The sequence below is a fragment of the Pleurodeles waltl genome, chromosome 1_2 (assembly GCF_031143425.1).
Source record: "Pleurodeles waltl isolate 20211129_DDA chromosome 1_2, aPleWal1.hap1.20221129, whole genome shotgun sequence".
In the NCBI taxonomy this organism is placed as follows: domain Eukaryota; kingdom Metazoa; phylum Chordata; class Amphibia; order Caudata; family Salamandridae; genus Pleurodeles; species Pleurodeles waltl.
Window position 1 is genome coordinate 4,367,858 of NC_090437.1, and position 22,043 is coordinate 4,389,900.

The following is a 22,043-nucleotide window of genomic DNA, read 5'->3' on the forward strand; positions in this document are numbered from 1 at the left end:
TCCTTAATTCCTGTGGAGGCAGCACTCGCAGAAGTGTTATCTTCACGGAATTGTTGTAAATCCTGTAAAACAGTGACACGATCATTTCATGTCAAAGGGCGTATCTGCCGTCTCCACACCAGGACCATCTAGATCAGGAACATACATTTGTGTTCCAAACAGGCACTCATATGAAGTACGACCCCCCCCCAGGGACCTTCTAGGCAAGTTATTAAGTGCTCTCTGTACTCCATACAGGTGGGCTAGCCAACTACGACCCGTACCTATAACTCTGGCCGTTAAGGATTGCTTTAAATCACGATTTAAACGCTCCATGACAGAATTTCCCTCAGGATGAAATGGAGACGAGAATTGGAGTTGGACCCCCAACGAAGCCATGGTGTCCCTGAATGCCTTAGAGGCAAAAGCAGGGCCCTGGTCCGAATGAAAAGCCGCAACTGCAAATGTATCGACAAAGATGCGCAAATCTTTAATAACAGTCCGAGCGTCAGCCGAGCGTTGTTGCCAGACCCACACAAATCTGGAGCACGAATCTACAGCAACCAAAATATATTTGTATGCACTATCTGGCGTTAGCGGACCACAATGATCCAAGTACACACACTGTAAAGGTTTATTTGAAATCAGAAGGGGCGTCTGCTGCGGGCGTCCAGCCGTTGAAGCTTTAATTTGTTGACAGATGTCACAACAAAGGACATACTGCTTTGTCTCCTTATAGAGACCAGGCCACCAGTAACGAGCCTGTAAAAGCGAAATCGTGGCAGCCACACCAGCATGTGCAGATGCCGCCCCCTCATGTGCTGCAGAAATTAATCTAGGTCTCTAAATTTTATTTGGCATTTCACGTACACCAACGCCTGGAATTTTAACCACAGCATTTAGCGTACTACCTAAGCAGTAACTATATTTAGAAGGGAATCCTTTTGGAAATGGCGTGCCATCAGCCGTAGCCTTAATGGCAGCCGAAATCTCTGTGTCTGGTTTGAAACTCGAACGAGTCACTGCGGCCACAGTGGCGACAGCCACTGCCGACTTTGCGGCTTCATCAGCCAAACTGTTCCCAGCAATGTGTATTCCAACGCGCTGGTGCCCAATTGTATGTACAACATGGACTTTAGGAAGCGTTTCCTTCAGATCCGCAACCTTACCCCACAGCAATTTGTGTTTAATGGTGTTGCCTTTAGAATCTCTGTACCCATTCAACCTCCAGTAGTGTAGATATTAATTGAAAGACTGAACACAGTAGTAGGAGTCACAGACCATCAAGGTTAAAGTTGCCGGATCCGCGTGTTCCAATGCTATTAATAGAGCTTTGAGCTCAGCCAGCTGTGCTGTACAATCTCCCAAGGTCTGCGTATAAGTATTTCGGGGACAGAACACTTCCCCCTCCATAGTGCCGCTCACCACCGCACATTCAGCAGAATACTGTTGTTTAGTCCCAACTGCTGGTTGCGCAGAGCCATCGGTGTACATGACCACCTGATATTGGTCAATAGGCAATGTGCCAGCGGGAGCTGGGTACTCCATTTCATATTGAAGAAATTCTTGAGTCTGTAGTTTAGGGTCAAATATGTAATCTACATCAGTGGCCGTCAAAGACGTAGCCCATTGTATCCATCGCGGGTGTAAATCTTTCGAATTAGGAACACTCGCTTTTGTAACAGCCTCAAAGGCTGGAATCGGGGAAACGACAATAATGCGTTGGCCCTGGGCAAGAGGTCTTTCTTTAATCACAGCCATCTGTACTGCAGTGAGTATTTTCTCAGTCTGTGCAAATCGTTGTTCTGCAGCAGAATACAAGTGGGACTTGTATGCAATAGGGACTGTCTCACCCTCATTAAAGGTCATATATGTAAACCCAACGGCACCAGGTATTACCCTGTTGACCAGATGTGTTTTATTGTCCCTAGTGTGTAAATGTTTAACTGCCAAGATATCAGTTTGTAGATCTCGAAGAATATGTGTATGCTCAATCGTCCAAAATCTACAAAAATTTGGGTGAATCAACTCGTATAAGGGTTTTATATGCGTAGCATAATCAGGAATGTAAGTTCTGGCAAAATTCAGAAACCCCAACAATGACTGGAGCTTCCGAACCGTATTAGGAGGCTGCAATAGAGCACATTTCTCCCAAAAATGTGGCGCTAAGCTCTTGCCCTCACTCGACAACTCATATCCCAGGAAAATGACGCTGAGGAAGGCAATCTTCGATTTCTTAAAATTAAACTTATAGCCAATTTCAGCAAACCCCACAACAATGCGCGCTACACGCCTTAGATGTTGCAGAATCTCATCGTCCGTCAAATATATGTCATCCACATATGATAACGCTTCAGGGTCCAACTCGTGCTAAAGTTCAGTTACACAAGACGAAAATAGTCCTGGGCTATTCTTATACCCCTGAGGCAAACGATAAAACTTTTTCTGAGAGCCAAACGCACTGAAACTGGTATAGTCCTGACTTTCGGGCGCTATATTTTGGCAGAAAAATCCATTCAAGATATCTAATGTTGTTTTGTATTTTTTACGCACAATATTATTCACAAGCGCTGCGCTGTGTGAATTCTGTATTGCATATGTGCGTGTATGTCCATTTAAGTGTCTGTAATCCACCACTATCCTATATGAATTGTCCGGTTTAGCAACTGGAAATAAGGGATTATTCTTCCGGCGAGACAAAGGGTTCAATTACACCCTGGTACTCCAATTGTGTAAGAATTTTTCTAACCGATGCCCTTGCCTCAAATTTGATAGGATACTGCGGCTGCGGCTGAGGTTCGCCCTTTATTGGAATTACATGATAAGGTGATTGACTATCCCACCCCACGTTATTTCTATACAGGGCGGGGGCCTGTGCCAGAGGCCATGATTTACTATAGGACTCCGCTAGTTCTCTCTGAACAAGTGGTGAAAATGAAGGTGTAATAACCTCCTCCCCAACCGAACAGTCGCGAACAAAGTCAGGTGGCCAATCTTGTTCGGCCAGCAGAACGTCATATGATTTTACCACATGGTCCCAAAAAATGGCTTGTAAAATGCGGTCAATGTCCCCTTCTAATTTCAGAGTTACTTTACATACTCTATCAGGATCAGAGACTCGCATATCTGCCATTTCGACTTGTATGAAGTCATCAGTTGCTTTCACCTCCAGATGCTCTAGAAGACTCCGGCGAACTATTGTGACCTCTGCCGCGCTGTCTAACAGTGCTAACGCCCATGTCTTGTTCATCAAGAGAACTCTCTTCTTGAGCAGCATGTCTAACTGAGACTGCTGCCACTTTCTGCTTTTTAAATTGTTGTTTTTGTTGGAGCGGTTTCTCTTCCTGTTTAATAGAAACCTCCGTTGAGCGTGGTGATTCCTGTCTCGGTTTCACGTACTCAGGTCTCCGCTCTGACCGCCCACCTCTCTCACTTCTCTTGTCCGAGGAGTCCTGAAAGGAACGAGATTGGCGTGTATCAGTATATTGATATCTATCAGGCGTCTTCAAATTATCCCTATTCCTGAGATTATACCTGTTCTGTGGGGTCTCCGGTTGCGGAGACTGTCCCCCATCTTTCTTAGGTGTTTGCTGTTTCTTTTCCCAGCGCTTTCTATTGCCCTCAGGTTGCTGTTGTTTAGCATTTTCTTTATTATTTTTTCCCTGTAATTGGGGCTTTTGTGGTCTAGCCCCTAGGCTATCGCGACCAATACTGGAATATGTTTCTGCTATTATTCTCGGGAGTTCCCGCTCTTGATTAATCTGTGAACGTCCCGAAGACGTATTCGCACTGCTAGTGCTACTGCCTCTCCCTTGAGATTACTCAAAATAATAGAAGAAACTGCGGCAAAATTACCCATCAACTGCATGCCCAAATCTAAGGCAGGGGCAGCCCCATATTCATCTTGAATTTGCTTAAGCACTTCCGGTAAATTAGCCAATGTCGGTGTACCGTGTGCCGTAGTGTAGAGCGCGGCAAACACCGTGCCCCAGGTTTTACAAAGGTCCACCGGAGGAACCATCCCATACGGCAAACACATCGTCAATATTCTATGTTTATCCTGAGGTCCCGTATGGGGAAATACTGCTTCCAGCGTATTAATTTTGTGCGCCAGCCAAAATGGAGTTTCCTCACGTTTAGCAGGTACCTTACCCATAACTGAATGTACAGTGGCCGGATTAATACCCGGAACCACTGCTTGTGGGTGCGCTGGAGCAGCACGCGCTGCATTAGTATTTAATGCCTGCATGACAAACTGAACCAGTCTTCTGTATGTAGCTGCCAAATCCATATATAAATGACGCACGTCAGCCACTACTAAATTAGCAACCGCAGGATATGGTGTGTAAGTAGCCAATAAAGGCCAGGTAGGACCTTCATTACTTAAGGGACCTAACTTAACCGGTGCTGCTGTGTGTGGGAGGGCGCCATCAAGCCAATTATGGTGTTCTTGATAAGATAAAGGCATCTCTAAGTATGCATAAGCCCTGTACTGTCCAGGGACATTCGCAACAGTGTATTCATGAAAAGTGTTTGTACCCCCATCAACTGCTGGAAATACGACCCAAGAATAAACAAGTTCTGTTCCATAGGCTGCATGGGCGTCCACCACAAAAGTGACCGGACCCCCCTGGACCATCAGTCCATGTGCTATCAGATGTCCTGTGAGCGATTGTCGCATATTAAGCGCTATATTCACTACATTAGGATTCGCCATTTGTAAAAACAGCACCAGTTCAGAGAAGGCACACCAATATCGGGGTTTTCCTTTGAAAGTTCAAGCTTGAACAACCAACCACTAACCAATAGGATGCACCTATTCCGTGGCGGCGGAAATCCTCAGCCCCACGGACGTCTCCGCATACGGAACCGAGGAGTCAAAATATATATGAGATCGAGAGAGTCACCCGGATCCAAAAATTAGAGCCAGACCCATCGTTGGTGGCGCCATGTCGCGTGGGCTCTCATTATCCTAAATGAGACTACTGGATTTCTAGGCAGCAGGATCATTCACGGTGTGGGGGACTGAGTCTGACCCACTTGGAAGGACCTCTGTCACCCTAAATCCGGGTTCCTCCGGCTAACTAGCAGTGCCTCATTTCTCCCTTAGGGAAGAGATGATTGGGCAGCCGAGCGCATGACATCTTTGGAACTTCTCAGGGAAGTCGTGGTCACTCAGATCCAAACCAACTCTCTCATTTACAGTATGATCTCATATACAAATGACAAAGGCAGTATAAGTTTTATATAATGTTTTAATAAAACGACTGCATTTTAGATAATAAGGCGTGAGCCGCAATAACCAGTACCATACAACACAGTAGGATTGAAATAGTCACCAGGAGAGTAAAACATAAGAACAACGCTATCATGGTGTTTAATAGTTTTGACTCTCCCTCTGCTAGTTCTATTTCGAGCACAGCATGTTAAGCTTCTAACTTGCCTTTCTGAATCCCTCGGGAGACATCAGCCCTCATACCTGAGCAAAGGCCTGTGATCTGGTTCTGTATCTGCAACGAGGCAGTCAGCGTCTAGTTGTGGTTCCCTGGTCGGAATCTCCCTCTTGCGTGTATTGGGATAAGGAAGTGTTTTTATAACTAACATGTCAGCGTGATCACAAAATGTCCCTACGCAGGAATGCCAAAGACTAAACTCCTACCACATCTATCGGAAATGTACCAGACTGTATCCTTGACTGAAGCACAGAGTGAACAAGAATGTGTTATGGAGAACTCCAGTGCTGAAGTAGGCTAAACAGTGTGATATGAATATAAAACAAGACCGTAGAACTGGCTATTTGAAAAATACTAGTACGAAGCTGAATAAAAAGCATTTAGAGCAAAGTGCACAGAGGCTCTAAGCTGCGAGCAAATGAATAGAATACATCCAGGGCAAAGTGCACAAAGGCCTAAAGCCTGAAGCTAATGCGCAAAGGATACGTAAAACTAACCACACTACAAAGTGTCTCATACACTTTTCAATACACTCCAGAGTCTTAAACCACGCAGGGTCCATACATCATCAACAACCACATGGACAATTTTTGAGCACAAAGCGCCACACTCACATGAAGTTCGCCGACTTCCCTACTCTCATACTACGGAGTATGCACACTCCTACTAAAACATCATCATTTGGCCTAAAATCCTCACAAACTTCACAATTCACCTGCGATATGCATAAACTGTGCAAGCGCAAAACCTGCTTCATTCACATTATCACTAGAACGCCGAGAACATACTCAAACTTCCTTCAGCAAGCTCTGAATTTCCGGGAAAGTCATTTGGGACTTAGGGGCACATCATCTCTCCAATCTGCATAATTGAAAAATAATAATTTTCCCAAACCCAATTTTTGCGATACAACTTGCTTACTTCCAAACCACGCCCATCAATTTCTACCAGACCTTTTGAACCATCAACTCTATCAAACCGTAGTCCCACGTACAGGGCCCCCAAAGGGCCAAACCATCCGCACTGCAACCAAAAACTGTTAGCGCGTCAGAGCCTTAATAAGTAAACTTACAAGGAGACGTGCTTAGGTCGATGAACCTTTGGCCCACGCTCAGGGACTTCCCAGTACGAGATGCCTTTTTGTCTTTACAAACAATAGATCGATAAACCAATCAAATAATCACAATAACTAAACAACAAGCTAATCAATAACATTTAGTAAGAATCAATAAGTTGAACACAGCATGACCTTTTAGCCATGAATAACCACACAAATTTAGTTAAGTGTTAGGATATTTATTTCTCATTAGCAATTAATCTCATTAAGAACTCAACTAATTAGCAATTAGATTATGATCAATCAATGCATAGAGAATATTCAATTGGTATTTAGGCTGAACATTAAGATGAAGCAACTTAGCAAAGTCTCAGTAATACATGATTCAACAAAGCAAGAACTCAGTCATTTGTCTATTTGCGTAGGATATTTGTGAACACCTTAACTAACCTCAAATTAGCATTAGCATGCTGGGCTTCATGCAAAACGTTTTAGCAAACACAAATTTAGAAAACATCTAAATTGTGGCCTCTAGAAAAATAGGAGTTGGTACCTAGATAGAAAGGCAAACAGCCAATTACAATTTTGCATCAGATAGTTACCAATCCAGCGGATCAGCAAACAGCGTCAGTCTTCGTCCTCAGGACATCAGTCGATTCACCCTCAGCAGAGATAGAATGGGTCAAAGTCTTGATATAGCATAACTAAGGAACAGGATCTTCCCTCTTATGGAGGAGAAGTAAGTATCAGGTAAGAATAGGTAAAGGATGGTTTAAGGGATCAGGACAAAGCAAAAGAGTTAAAGTCTCTGTGAAGTAAGGGGAGTCTAAAGGTTTCTGCGAGCCAAGCTCCTTGGGTCATTCCATTAAATCAAAACTGTCTAATTAGCTATTAACTCCTCATTGGATGATAATTGGTGCATCGTTATCTCTGTCCAATAATCCTTCACGCATCTTGCCAGAATTTTCAACAAACTACAATTCTCATGTCGCGGATTGGTCCAAGTTATTGACGTCTTCATCAGTTGGAATGTCAGGTAAGAAAAGTTACACTTTGCACTCCAGTCAGTGGGGGTCATTACAACCCTGGCGGACGGTGTAAAGGCGGTCAAACCGCAACCAGGCCGGCGGTAAAAAATGTGAATTATGACCGTGGCGGAAACCGCCAACAAAGACAGCCACTTTAACACTCCGACCGCCACGGCGGTACAGCCAAACAGCTTGGCGGTCACCGCCAACAGACAGGTTTAGACAATGTACCGCCCACAGTATCACAACCTACCAATCCGCCACCTTTTCCGGGGCGGATTCACCGTGGATAAAAACACGGCGGAAACAGCCATTTCAAAGGGAAAACGCTCACCTCTACACACTCCACGAGGAAGGAGGGCACCATGGAACTGGAACTCCAAATCCTCCCTGCGATAGTGTTCCTGCTCCTCTATGACCATCATCAACGGCGGCGCCGAAGACAACGGTGAGTACTGCACCTACGACACAGGGGAGGTGGAGGCAAAAGTCAGGGGCACACACACGCAACACCCCCACACCCACACCCACCCTCACCCACTACAACACACACACCAATGCATATCCAAACATTACAGTAACAACCCTCAACCCCCCCCGGAAGAATGCAAAGACAAAAGGAAATTAGTTCAACCATTGTAATATATCAAAATACAGCAACCAAATGTATACAGATATATACACATTCAACAAAATATACATCACGATTAGTAGTGCAGGTAATGCACCATTCATTGTCCGTGGACCACTTGGCCCAAAATGCATGGGCACGGCCCACATCAGATACCTGATCAAAACGGAGAGAACACTGCTGGGGCATCAGATAGAAATACAAGAGGCACCTCAGGGGGAAGGGAAGGTGGGGCCCCTTAGCCGTATGAGTGCACCACGCCAGATCCATGAGGGGGCTCCATGCCCTTTGATGTATCTTGGGGGGTGCAAAGCCACAGTCTCTCAAATCTCTACAGTGGGTGGGTTGCTCACTGTACCATCCTGGGGAGTGCAAAGCCACAGTCTCTCAAGTCTCTACAGTGGGTGGGTTGCCCACTGTACCATCCTGGGGAGTGCAAAGCCACAGTCTCTCAAGTCTCACAAGTGGGTGGGTTGCCCACTGTACCATCCTGGGGAGTGCAAAGCCACAGTCTCTCAAATGGATAACAGTCAGCACTGGTTCTGGAGGGGGGCTGGTGCCCAGAGTGCTTCATCCTGTTAAGGACAGACGAGTGGATGCATGTCTACACTGGTTTTGGAGGGGGACTGGTGTCCAGAGTGCATCACTCTTCCCGTGATGGTCCCAGTTCCGTCACTGCCCCTGCTGCTCATGGGCTAGCTGTGCTTGAGTTGGCGGTCCTTGCCCTGTTCAGCTGTCTTTGCCCTGTTCAGCGGTGCTTGAGTTTGCCATTTCTGACCTGTTCAGCGGTGGTTGCCCTGTTCAGCGGTGCTTGCCATGGCGGTCTTTGCCCTGTTCAGCAGCGCTTGCCCTGTTCAGCAGTGCTTGCCATGGCAGTCTTTGCCCTGCTCAGCGGTGCTTGAGTTTGCAGTTGCTGACCTGTTCAACGGTGCTTGCCCTGTTCAGCGGTGCTTGCCATGGCGGTCTTTGCCCTGTTCAGCGGTGCTTGCCATGGCGGTCTTTGCCCTATTAAGCGGTGCTTGAGTTTGCAGTTTCTGACCTGTTCAGCGGTGCTTGCCATGGCGGTCTTTGCCCTGTTCAGCGGTCTTTGCTCTGTTCAGCAGTGCTTGAGTTTGCAGTTTCTGCCCTGTTCAGCGGTGCTTGCCATGACAGTCTTTGCCCTGTTCAGCGATCTTTGCCCTGTTCAGCTGTGCTTGCCATGGTGGTCCTTCATTGCCCAGCTGGGCTGGGGCTGGCGGTCCTTCATTGGGCAGCTGGGCTGTGGCTGGCGGTGGCCTCCTGGCCACTGACTCTGGTGGTGGCCTCCTGGCCAGTGACGATGGGGCTGCCCTCTTGGGCACTGACTCTGGCGGTGGCCTCCTGGCCAGTGACGATGGGGCTGCCCTCCTGGGCAGTGACTCTGGCAGTGGCCTCCTGCCAGTGACGATGGGGCTGCCCTCCTGGGCACTGACTCTGGCAGTGGCCTCCTGGCCAGTGACGATGGGGCTGGCGGTGGCCTCCTGGGCAGCGGTGATGATTGCGGTCTTCTCCGCCTTGCTGCTCTTCCCAGACTTTGGCGATTTCTTCTGCCCCTTCCCCACCTTGGGAGGAGTCACAGCTGAGTGGACATTCCCCCCGGGACCCTTGTGAGCGGCTTTGCTGGCTGGAGTCTTCCCCCACTCCCGCCGGGCACTGTCCAACTTCTGGTGCTTCACAGGGGGGGGGACGACTGGCTGTGCTGTGGCTCCGTGTCACACTGGCTGCCCTGGTGCCCGGTAGACTCCACATACCTCTAACAGGCACCACTGGTACCGGAGATTCTTTGGCTGAGGTGCTAGTACGGGAGCTATGAATTGAAGGGGGGGTGGGAAAGAGGTCAAGCTTGGTCAGGAAAAGTTTCTTAGGAACACTGGGACGGGTAGCTGGAGGGGGTCTGGGAGTGGAGGAAGAGGAGGTGATTGTAGGAGGTGTAACTTTTGTGGCTTTGGGTGCAGGTGCATGCGCTGGAGGCTGTTGTGAGGTGGATGTATGTTGGGTGGGTGTGTGCCTGCGTTTGTGTACTTTGGGAGGGGGCATCACAGAGACACTGGGAGAGGACACAGGGGACGTGTAAATGGTAGTGTGAGTGGTGAGTGCAGGTGAGCGGGGTGTGGTGGTGGGTGTGCTGGTGCGGGACCTAGTGGCTGTAGTGGTAGTGCATGCAGGTGAGAGTGTAGACGAGACTGGGAGGGAGGATGGAGACGACGAGGAGGGGGACACAGTGGAGGCAGTGGATGCTGCTGTGTCTGTATGTGTGTGATGCTTGTGTGAGTGCCTGTGGGATGTGTGGTGCTTATGTTTGCCTGAACTTCCCTTGTGTGTTGAGGTGTGTGCAGGCTGGTCTGATGGTGCGCTTGGGATAGGCTGGGGTACAGGGGATTGGGTCTGGGTTGAGGAAGTTGGAGGGGGGAGGCTAGAGACAGGGACAATGGCTGCCATCAGTGCTGAGGCCAGAGTTTGCAGGGTTCGATGAAGGGCAGCCTGACCAGAACGAATGCCCTCCAGGAATGCATTTGTGTGTTGCAATCCCCTTTCTACACCCTGGATGGCATTCAAAATGGTAGACTGCCCAACAGTGAGTGACCTGAGGAAGTCAATGGCCTCCTCACTGAGGGCAGCAGAGGTGACAGGGGCAGGGGCTGAGGTGCCTGGGCCGAAGGTGATGCCCACCCTCCTGGGTGAGCGGGCACAGGACGAAGGCTGAGGGGCTGCTGGGATGGCGGTGCTGGTAGGGGAGGTGGCGGCTGTACCTGTAGAAGTGGGGGGCACAGATTTTGCCACCACCACAAGGGAGCTCCCCTCGGAGGACGAGTCCGTGTCACTGGTTGCTGATCCTGTGACCGCCGTGAAGCTCCCCTCGCCCTCCGTCCCACTGGTGTATTCAGAGTCCATGGTGTGGCCCTTCATGGCCATGTGGGATGCAGCTACCTCGTGCTCCGGTGCCACTGTATCTCCGCCTGATGATGCTGATGCACACAAGAACAGGGAGACCACAAAAAGGGGGGGGACGACAGGAGAAAGACAGGTTGAGTGCATGGCTTACCGCTACTGTTGGCAGACAATACAGACACAGCAGCCCCCTGCACTACGCCGCGCTGTTGGGCTCTACAGATGCAGTTTCTGGGATATGGCCTACATGGCTATGGTGGACATCTGCACACATAGATGACACAGGGGCATGTATACCTCTACTTGGCACTCTACAGAGGTGGGATGGAGTGCCACATGGCCTGCATTACGGAGGGGCCTAGCCTACAGAACTCGCCCTGGCCACAGCCCTCCTCTCCCACCCAGTCACCTTCACTGCGCGCAAAGTCCGCAGAATGATGTTGTACTCACCCCCTTGTTTCTGCTGTGATGCCCTCAAGCGCCCATCCAACTCAGGGTAGGCCACCGCCAGGATCCGGAACATCAGGGGGGTCATGGTGTGATGGGCACGCCTCCCACGTTGGGAGGCCATCCCCAGCTGAGACTCCGCCGTCATTTTGCTCCAGCGGCGAATGTCCTCCCATCTCTTCCGGCAGTGGGTGCTCCGACTGTGGTGGACCCCCAGGGTCCGGACGTCCTTGGCGATGGCACGCCAAATATCCTTCTTCTGGTGGGCGCTGACCTACGTGACATGTACAGGGGAAAAAGAGAAGTCATTACCAACTGCACCGTCAAAGTGAGTGGCCCACATCCCTACCCTTGCCATGTGGCACATGCATTCACCGTCCTTCATGCACGCAGAACTGTGGCCTCTTCCTTCTTACAACCAGCCCTCTCCCCACAGGCATAGCCCATACAACGTGCTCCCTGTGTACTTACCTGTTGGTCTGGAGGACCGTAGAGTAGCGTGTACTGGGGAGGACCCCGTCCACGAGCTTCTCCAACTCCTGTGCAGTGAAGGCAGAGGCCCTTTCCCCAGACGCACAAGCCATTGTCTCTTCCAGATCGAGGTCACAGCAGCACTAGCAGTGTAGGTCCTCTCCTGTCAAAGATCAGGTATCGAGTGATTGAACAGATAGAAAATGGCGGTCACGTCCGCGGCGGTGACGTCCGCGGCGGTGCGTATCATCACCGCCGGCGCACTTCGTCATTGGCTCCTGGGACCCATAGGGTCCAATGTTAACCAATGCAGCATTGCGCTGCGGTCTTCGACCGCCTACTGCGACGGTGTACAACGCCACCGCAGTTACCTCACATCCCATTGTCCCACTTTAGAGGTCAGGCAGCTGCCATTTCAGGGGCCCACGTGGCTTCATTTTCAACTGTGTCACCCATACCTAGGCCTAGACTCAACACACATACAGGCAACTTTTTGGATTATGTTTCATGTTCTGTGTAGACTGTGGGTACATACCTCTGAATTGTTTGACTCTGTGGTCGCTGTTGTCCTTCCTAGGCACCGTCCTCTGGGACATGTGAGGAGATAGCGGAATCCTCCGGTGTACCGACTGCTGGTGGACCTGTTGACAATGGAGGAGCGACATTTAATCATCACCTATTGACCGTGCCACAATCCAGGAACTGTGTACCCAGTTGGAGCCTGACCTGATGTCAGCAATCCGCCATCCCACAGGGATCCCCCCTCAAGTGCAGGTGCTATCAGTGCTCCATTTCCTTGCAAGTGGGTCATTTCAAACAACAGTGGCCATGGCATCAGGGATGTCCCAGCCTACATTTTCCAACGTGTTGTCCAGAGTGTTGTCTGCCCTTCTGAAACACATGCGGAGCTACATCGTTTTCCCTCAGGTGGAGGATTTGGCTACAGTTAAAGGTGACTTCTATGCCCTTGGACATATCCCTAACATCATAGGTGCCATTGATGGGACCCATGTAGCTCTGGTCCCCCTCCCACAGGAGTGAACAGGTGTACAGGAACCGGAAGAGTTATCATTCTATGAATGTACAGATGGTATGTTTGGCAGACCAATACATCTCCCAGGTAATTGCTATGTTCCCGGGCTCAGTGCATTACGCCTACATCCTGCGGAATAGCTGCATCCCTTATATGATGGGTCAACTCCAGAGGCACCGGGTGTGGCTATTAGGGGACTCTGGTTACCCCAACCTGTCATGGCTACTGACCCCAGTGAGGAATCCCAGGACCAGGGCAAAGGAACGCTACAATGAGGCCCATCGGCGGACTAGGAGGGTGATCGAACGCACCTCCGGCCTCCTGAAGGCCAGGTTCAGGTGCCTCCATATGACAGGTGGTTCCCTATTCTACTCACCAAGGAAGGTGTGCCAGATCATCGTGGCCTGCTGTATGCTTCACAATCTGCCTTTGCGACAACAGGTGCCTTTTCTGAAGGAGGATGGTCCAGATGACGGTGTTGTGGCAGCTGTGGAGCCTGTGGACAGTGATGAGGAGGAAGCAGAGGAAGAAGACATTGACAACAGGGACTCAGTTATCCAGCAATATTTCCAGCGACACACAGGTGAGAACACATTCCTGCCTACTACATGTACATGCACTTCTACCTCTATCCTGTCTGTCGATTTCAACCAGTATATGGTAACTGAGTTGTACATTTCCATTACGGTTTCACAGGTGTGGTTACCAACGTGTGTCATCTGCTTAGATTCCTCATGGACTTGAGATGTGTGACATAGGTATGTTGACATTACATTTGAGAACGGATTTTGTCACTGTCATTGCTAATACACATTTTCAAAATCACAGACTGACTCCAGATTGTTTTTTGCTTCAAGGGTGTTTATTGAAGTGCTAAATATTGGAGGGGGGTGGTAAAATGGAGAGGGGTGATGGTGGAGGAATGTCCATGGTAGAGTCCAGTCTATTAGTCTCACAGGTGCACTGCCCATATGGGCATAGGAAGTGGAGCTGGGGCAGTTCCAATATGGACAGGGTTACAAAGTGGGACAGTGGGATGACAATCAGCGTGGTCTCATTTCTTGGCGGGGTCTTGGCATCGTGCTCTGTCCTGTTCCTGGATCTCAGGGACCGCTTGCGGGGTGGTTCTCTGTCTGCAGGGGGTGGGGTGCTGGTGGTCCTGTGGCGGTGCCACCTGTCCACTAGCGCCAGCGGAGGTGGTGGGCAGTTCTTCGTCCATGCTAGTGTCAGGGGCCCCTTGGAGTGCCACTGTGTCCCTCCTGGTGTTATGTATCTCCTTCAGCACCCCTACGATGATGCCCAGGGCGGTGCTGATGGTTCGGAGTTCCTCCCTGAAGCCCAAATACTGTTCCTCCTGCAGGAGCTGGGTCTCCTGAAACTAGGCCAGGACTGTTGCCATTGTCTCCTGGGAGTGGTGGTAGGCTCCCATGATGGAGGAGAGGGCCTCGTGGAGAGTGCGTTCCCTAGGCCTGTCCGCCCCCTGTCGCACCGCAGCAGTTGTCCCAGTTCCCCTGAGTTCCTGTGCCTCCGTCCCCTGGACCGTGTGCCCACTACCACTGCCCCCAGGTCCCTGTTGTTGTTGGGGTGGTGGGTTATCCTGGGTTCCCTGTAGTGGTGGACACACAGCTGATTGACGTGTCCTGGGTACGGAGGTATGGGCCAGCTGGGTGGGTGCTGTGCTGGTGTTACCAGAGGGTGGAAGGTCTGTGGTGGCCTGTGACTGGGTGTGGGGAACTGACTGTCCCGAGGCCCACGATGGTCCGGGCTGGTCATCTGGATCCAGTTGGACAGAGCTGCTGTCATCACTATAGGCCTCTTCTGTGGGTGGGGTAGAGATGTCTGGACCCTCCTCTCTGGTGACGTTGGGTAGTGGTCCTGCAGGGGTGTAAAGGCATGATTATTGCATCTGTGTGTGTCATGGTGTGCAATGGGTGGGTGAGCATGTACCCCAGTGCTAGCATTCCTTTGTGGGGGCTTGTGTGATGATGGTTGGGGGGGTGTTATGGGTATGTGCAGTGGGCATGCTTTAGTGAGGGGTGTCCATGCTTTGTTGTGTCATGCAGGGCTTGGTGTTGGGATGGGTGGTTTGTGTTAGTAGTATATAAGTGAGGAGTTGGAGTGATAGGGGAGGGGGTGAGGGTGGGGGTCTGTGATAGCATGCAGGTAGGGTGGGGGGATATGATAGTTAAGAATTGACTTACCAGAGTCCATTCCTCCACCGACTCCTCCGAGGCCCTCAGGATGCATAATGGCCAAGACCTGCTCCTCCCATGTTGTTAGTTGTGGGGGAGGAGGTGGGGGTCCGCCACCAGTCCGCTGTACCGCAATGTTGTGCCTGGACACCACGGATCGCACCTTCCCCCGTAGATCGTTCCACCTCTTCCTGATGTCGTCCCGATTTCTTGGGTGCTGTCCTACTGCGTTGACCCTGTTGACTATTCTTCGCCATAGCTCCATCCTCCTAGCTATGGAGGTGTGCTGCACATGTGATCCAAATAGCTGTGGCTCTACCCGTACGATTTCCTCCACCATGACCCTGAGCTCCTCCTCCGAGAACCTGAGGTGTCTTTGCTGTGCCATGGGGTGGTGTAGGTGATGTGTGAGGTAGTGTTTGTGGTGATGAGTGTGGTGATATGTAGTGGTGTGTGGTGTTTTGTGCGTGGATGTAGTGTGGGTGATGGTGTTGTCTGCCTCTGTGTGGTGGGGTTGTCTATGCTGTGCTGTCTCTCTGGTCTTCGTCTAAATTTTTGGTCATAGGGGTTTGTGGGTGATGTGGGTGTGTGTTTTATATAGTATTGATTGTGTGGGAGTGGTGTGTGTATGTGTATCAGGTGTGTGTATTTCGAATTGTCCAATGTGGCGGTGTTTTGGAGAAGTGTGTGTATTTTGAGTGCAGCAGTGTGTACCGCCGATGGAATACCGCGGTTAAAAGACGGCCGCGTGGATTCATGGGTCGTGATAGCATGGGCATGTTTCTGTTGGCGTGACGGTGGAGGTTTTGTTTTCGCCAGTTTATCACTGACCTTTGGTGTGGCGGACTTGTATGGGTGTCTGAATTTTGGCGGATTCCGAGATGTGGGTCATAATAGCTGTGGCGGATTTCCGCGGCCGCGGGGGTGTATTGGCGGTCTTCTGCACGGCGGTAAGCGGCTTTTACCGCCAATGTTGTAATGACCCCCAGTGTCTCCATTGTTTTCTCCTACTCCAGTTAACCTTGCACCTGTTACGAATTACACTGTTGCATTCAGCAAGAAGTCTCCTTGAGCAAATCGGTTCTCATGAGAAAGAGTTTACTACGGCTACACACACACATAACATCTGGAAAAGTACAGCTTTGTGTCCTTCAGGAAAACAGCATATTACACAATAGAAAAATACAGTTTAATATGAGGCCAGGCAGCTAGGCCCAGACCCTCGCTAAGCTAAGGCCTTCTAATTAATAAGCAAACTCTTAATACATAACTCTAATTGTGATATACTATTACAAATTCAAAACATAAGTACATAATTAATTCAGAATTAACAACTTTCATTAGTCTTCGTATACATTGATAGCCACTCCCCGTGGGCACATTTCAAACGCCTGCATTATTTTCTATGTTAACACATTTTCTAGGCAGCTTCTTCACACAATATATTGCACTCTTTTCATGTTAATATTGCTTTAAAAGACACACTCCAAGAATACTTCCTTTTGAAAAACAAGCATAATTCGTTAACCTCAAAATGCAGTTAGGCATCACCATCTAGGCAAAGCGTAGGAAGGGGAAACTCTTCTAGTAAGAACGTGCGCCATATCCATTAAACCATTAATCATTATAGGTTGCACTTTCACAACTTCATATTGCATTTAGCAACGTTTGGAGGTCTTTTTTCAGTCCTTGGTGTAAAGCCTGCATCATCAGAGAACAGCTGGGTTGCCACAGCTGTTTCGATAAGCCTTGCTACATTGGCTTGTTCATTCAAATTGTTTAAAACTACATCAGGTGGAAAATATTAAACAAACCTAAGGTCTTCAAGAAATCCGAGATCTACCCATTTTTGACTGGAAGGGACTTGCCCCTCTGAGTGACAGTGCTACTTGGTGACGGTATTTGTCTGCTGTAGTTTTATTCACTGATCTACATTGCTCGTTTTGAGTGGGTAAAGGTCACTTCTACCTGCTACCTGGAACTTAGTATATGGGATAGAACATAACATTGCCATTTAATTAAAAAAACAAATACTTTTTCCACGTCATGAAACTTTAAGCATTTTTCATAAGAACGCCACAGAACCCGGAGGATGATGATTGCTCCCTGTAACATTTCTCAACAGCTTTGTTGTTACCTCAGGCTCTACAGCAGAAGCAACATAGATATCTGATAACAAAGTGTGGGCCAGATTTAGTTGGATTTAATGGAGTGCAGGAAGGGAAATGGTGCCTTGTGTTCAGGGAAGGAAGACAGCAGAACTGTGTCCTATATCATTGGTTGGGGACCCGTGATGTTCCGTGCAGATTATTACATCATCCATATCTAAAGCTATAATGTAGTGCCGCACTCTCCTTCTGCTGGCTCACTTTGGGGTGTCTAGGGCAAATGCAGGCATCCTGGCACCCTTGCACGAGTGGGCTTGCATTAATATCAGGCTAGTTTTTGTGTGGAGAGGCGTACCTTCCCACCCACAAAATATCCTTTGAGGCATATTCTTCTTTGTTTGTGTACTGCAGAAGACAGCACACATGCAAAGAGGAAGTAACATGGAGAAATCAAGATATTTCTCATTGTTACACTCTCTGTTAGGCATAACGTTTTGGCACAAACCCATGTTTACAAGTCTTTGTAAATTTAGATTTGCATCAAAATACCTGGGTGGATGCACAGAAACGCCCATGCTCTACCCATGCAACGTATACCCGATGTAAGGTAATGCAAGGCAGCACTATGCATTGTGTTGTGTTCTTTTTTTTTTTTTTTTATCCACACAAATTGATCTTTGCTTGGCTTTGTAAATCCCATAATAGATTTAGCGCTGGGGCTGCTCCAAACCCAAAATTTTAGTAAAGCCCTTATATGGTGACACCATCACACTACAGAAACACAGGGAAATATGAAAACCATGAGTGTCATTCAGACTATATTGTACTGGGAGCATTGAAATAAAATAGCAAAGCTACCTCTAAGCTAAACGTGCAGTCCCCTGTTCTAAATATGGTTAAGGGGAGTTCTGTGTTTTTGGTAGTGGAGTGTCAGCATTTTCTTTCATAATGTCAGCACAAACATTTGCACTGATGGCTTGTTCATTGAAGGGATGCCAGATCAAAGTGACAGTCGCCCCACCTTATTTTGAGCAGGGCAACCATCACTGTCGATGATTGCCTTTTGAGGCATGAATACCCTCAGATGAGAAAATTGTGCGCCCAGATACCGCGAGTAAGGTATGTGAGTGTCAAGGCCATTGCTTATTTCTAATTTTCAAGAATAACACTCCTGTTTTTGGAGTTTAGCACTCTGCTGAAGGCACAGATATCGCTGACTGCTTGGGTAAATCCCTAATACATATCTAACCATGGCCTCCATTAACCTGGTAGGTAGCGGGACTCCTGACAAGGTCCACATGATCTCTGTGCATTCTTAGATTAGTTACACAGCAAAGAACATACTGGTGGATATAAATAATTCTTGCTCGGTCCTTGGTATAATTTCTTCCCTACTGTGGTGAAGCAATGCCCACTCAGGACCTCCATTTTAGAATGCAGATTTTAACTTAGCAATTCTTTTCTGATGATGACCTTTTACATGACGTTTCACTCATGTGTTAATGTACTGAGAATTCGTGGAACATGCAGTTTTTTCTTGTATACATTGCTGCTATCTAGTCCATACACTTTGACCAAAGCTTGCCACACAGAACGCAATGCCCTAGTATTGTGATTACCCTTGAAGACAGCTCCTTACTTGCAGACACATCATTGCACCGGCCCTGCACCTCTGACACAGTGCAACATGAATAGTGAATGTATTATAAAAACTGCCTCTGTGCCACATTCAGCAGAGGAGGACTTTGGCTAGAATTATCCTGGAACACAGTGTATAGTGATTGTGATGCAGTCTTGCTGACTCTGATTCTGACCTCCACCCTGGATAGGACAATAGCCTGCACTACACCAGACTAGCTTTGTGGATTCCCTGTATACTTTACCCAGGTATGGGAGTTAGGATATCCCAATTGATCTGGCATAAGGTACTCCCACTATGCTCTCAATAGTGTAGGTAGTAACAGATAGGAGTGTACCAACATAATAACATTATCATGGTTGAACTGTTTGCCTTTTTCACCATTTTTGTATGCTTGTTACCATGCTTTGCCCTGTTTGCCTAACCATCACAACTCATGTTTTTCTACGCAAGAATAAAATTGCTGACATAAACGTTTGAAATTATTTCCTCACATTTCTTGCATCTCATCCTGGGTACGCAGTGTAACAAAAAAGGGTAGATTTGTTTCTATGATTTCCTTGAGAATCTGAGTAGTTTGCAATACCATCTGGTAACTGGTGTGTTTAGGAGTTCAGATGAGGTATTGTGAGCTAGCTAGGAACCCTGTCAATATTTCCTGATGGTATAGGTGGACTGAGTCCCTCCCTATGCACTGATATTTATATAGGCCATTTGCACAGCCCTATTTGATTTGTAGTAACTGTATAACATGGCACCACCAAAGTTCAAAGTCAGATACTTTTTTAACCCCTTTACTGCCAGGCCTTTTCCCCCTCAGGAGCCAGGCCTTGTTTTTGTCTATTTGGGGCAGTTTGCGCTTAAGCCTGCATAACATTTTGTCCACGTAAGCTACCCACACCAAATTTGCGTCCTTTTTTTCCAACATCATAGGGTTTCCAGAGGTACCCAGAGTTTGTGGGTTCCCCTGAAGGAGACCAAGAAATTAGCCAAAATACAGCAAACATTTTGAAATCAAAAATGGGGAAAAAAGGGCTGCAGAAGAAGGCTTGTGTTTTTTTCCCTGAAAATGGCATCAACAAAGGGTTTGCAGTGCTAAAATAACCATCTTCCCAGCTTTCAGGAACAAGCAGACTTGAATCAGAAAACCACATTTTCCAACACAATTTTGCCATTTTACTGGGACATACCCCATATTTATTATTTTTTGTGCTTTCAGCCTCCTTCCAGTTAGTGACAGAAATAGGTGTAAAACCAATGCTGAATCCCAGACAGCTAAACATTTCTGAAAAGTAGACGAAATTCTAATCTCAGCAAGGGGTCATTTGTGTAGATCCTAAAAGGTTTTCCTACAGAAAATAACAGCTGAAATAAAAATATACTGAAATTGAGGTGAAAAAAACCAGCCATTTTTCTCCATGTTTTACTCTGTAACTTTTTCCTGCGATGTCAGATTTTTTAAAGCAATATACTGTTACGTCTGATGGACTCTTCTGGTTGTGGGGATATATAGGGCTTGTAGGTTTTCATTGTATACCGGGTATACAGCAATTTATTTGCTGAAATATAAAGAGTGAAACATAGGTTTCAAGGAAACCTTTGTAATTCCAAAATGGGCACAAGATAAGGTGTTGAGAAGCAGTGGTTATTTGCACATCTCTGAATTCTGCGGTGCCCATACTAGCATGTGAATTACAGGGCATTTCTCAAATACATGTTTTTTTTACACAAAGTCATACATTTGGAAGGACAAAATGTAGAGAAAGATAAGGGGGCAATAACACTTGTTTTGCCATTCTGTGTTCCCCCAAGTCTCCCGATAAAAATGATACCTTACTTGCGTGGGTATTCCTAATGCCCACGACAGGAAACGCAACATGGACACATCACATCTTTACATTGAAAACTGACATGTTTTTTGGAAAATGCCTAGCTGTGGATTTTGATCTCTAGCTCAGCCGGCACCTAGGAAAACCTGCCACCCCGGTGCATGTTTGAAAACTAGACACCTAAGGGAATCCAGGATGAGGTGCCTGTGGGGCTCTCACTAGGTTCTGTTACCCAGGATCCTTTGCAAACCTCAAAATGTGGCCCAAAAAATGTTTTTTCCGCACATTTTGGTGACAGAAAGTTCTGGAATCTGAGAGGATCCACAAATTTCCTTCCACCCAGTGTTCCCCCAAGTCTCCCGATAAAAATGGTACCTCACTTGTGTCTGTAAGGCTAGTGCCCACAAAAGGAAATGCCCCAAAACACTATCTAGACACATCAAAATTATCAAATACAAAACTACCTGTTTTTGTGGTGGGGGAGGTGCCTGCGTTTTTGGTCCTGGGCTCAGCAGCCATATAGGGAAACTTACCAAACCCATTTCTGAAAACTAGACACCCCAGGGAGTCCAGGGAGGTGTGACTGGCGTGTAGCCCCCAGTGTTTTCTTACCCAGAACCTCAGCAAAACTTCAATTTAGCAAAAAAAATCATATTTTTTTCACATTTCTGTGTGGGATCACAGCACTGGGAGAAATTTTCTACCACCCAACGTTCCCCTCAGTCTCCTGGTAAAAATGATACCTCACTTGTAGGAGGGCCAAGTGCCTGTGACATGGAAGAGCCAAAAACATGTTGAAATTGAGGCGGAATCAAAGCGGATCCGAAAGGGCATTTTGAAAAAAAAATATTTTTAGGCTGACAAGAGGGGCAGAATTTTTATCGGTATAGTTGTGACAATTGTCGATCGTAGCAATTTTGTGTATTTCTGCAGATTCCGGAAGGTTCCATCAGAAAAAATGTGAGAAAAATGTGCAATTTCCAGAAAAATTGGAGGTTTGTAGGACATTGTGGGTAAGAAAATGGTGCAGGGTGCATGTGAAGCAAGCCACCCTGGACTCACCCAGATGTTTCTATTTCAGATGGGTCTAGGTCTTGTGGATTTTTCCTCATGGCAGCATCCCAAAAGTCCAAAAAGTGCAACCCTCACCATTCCAAGTGGGACTATTTTGAGAGACAGCCAAGCTCTCATGGCCTAAATGTAAAACCAATACCCAAAATAATCAAATGTCCTCTTGCTTGCTGTGGGATAACATGTTTTAGTGTGCAG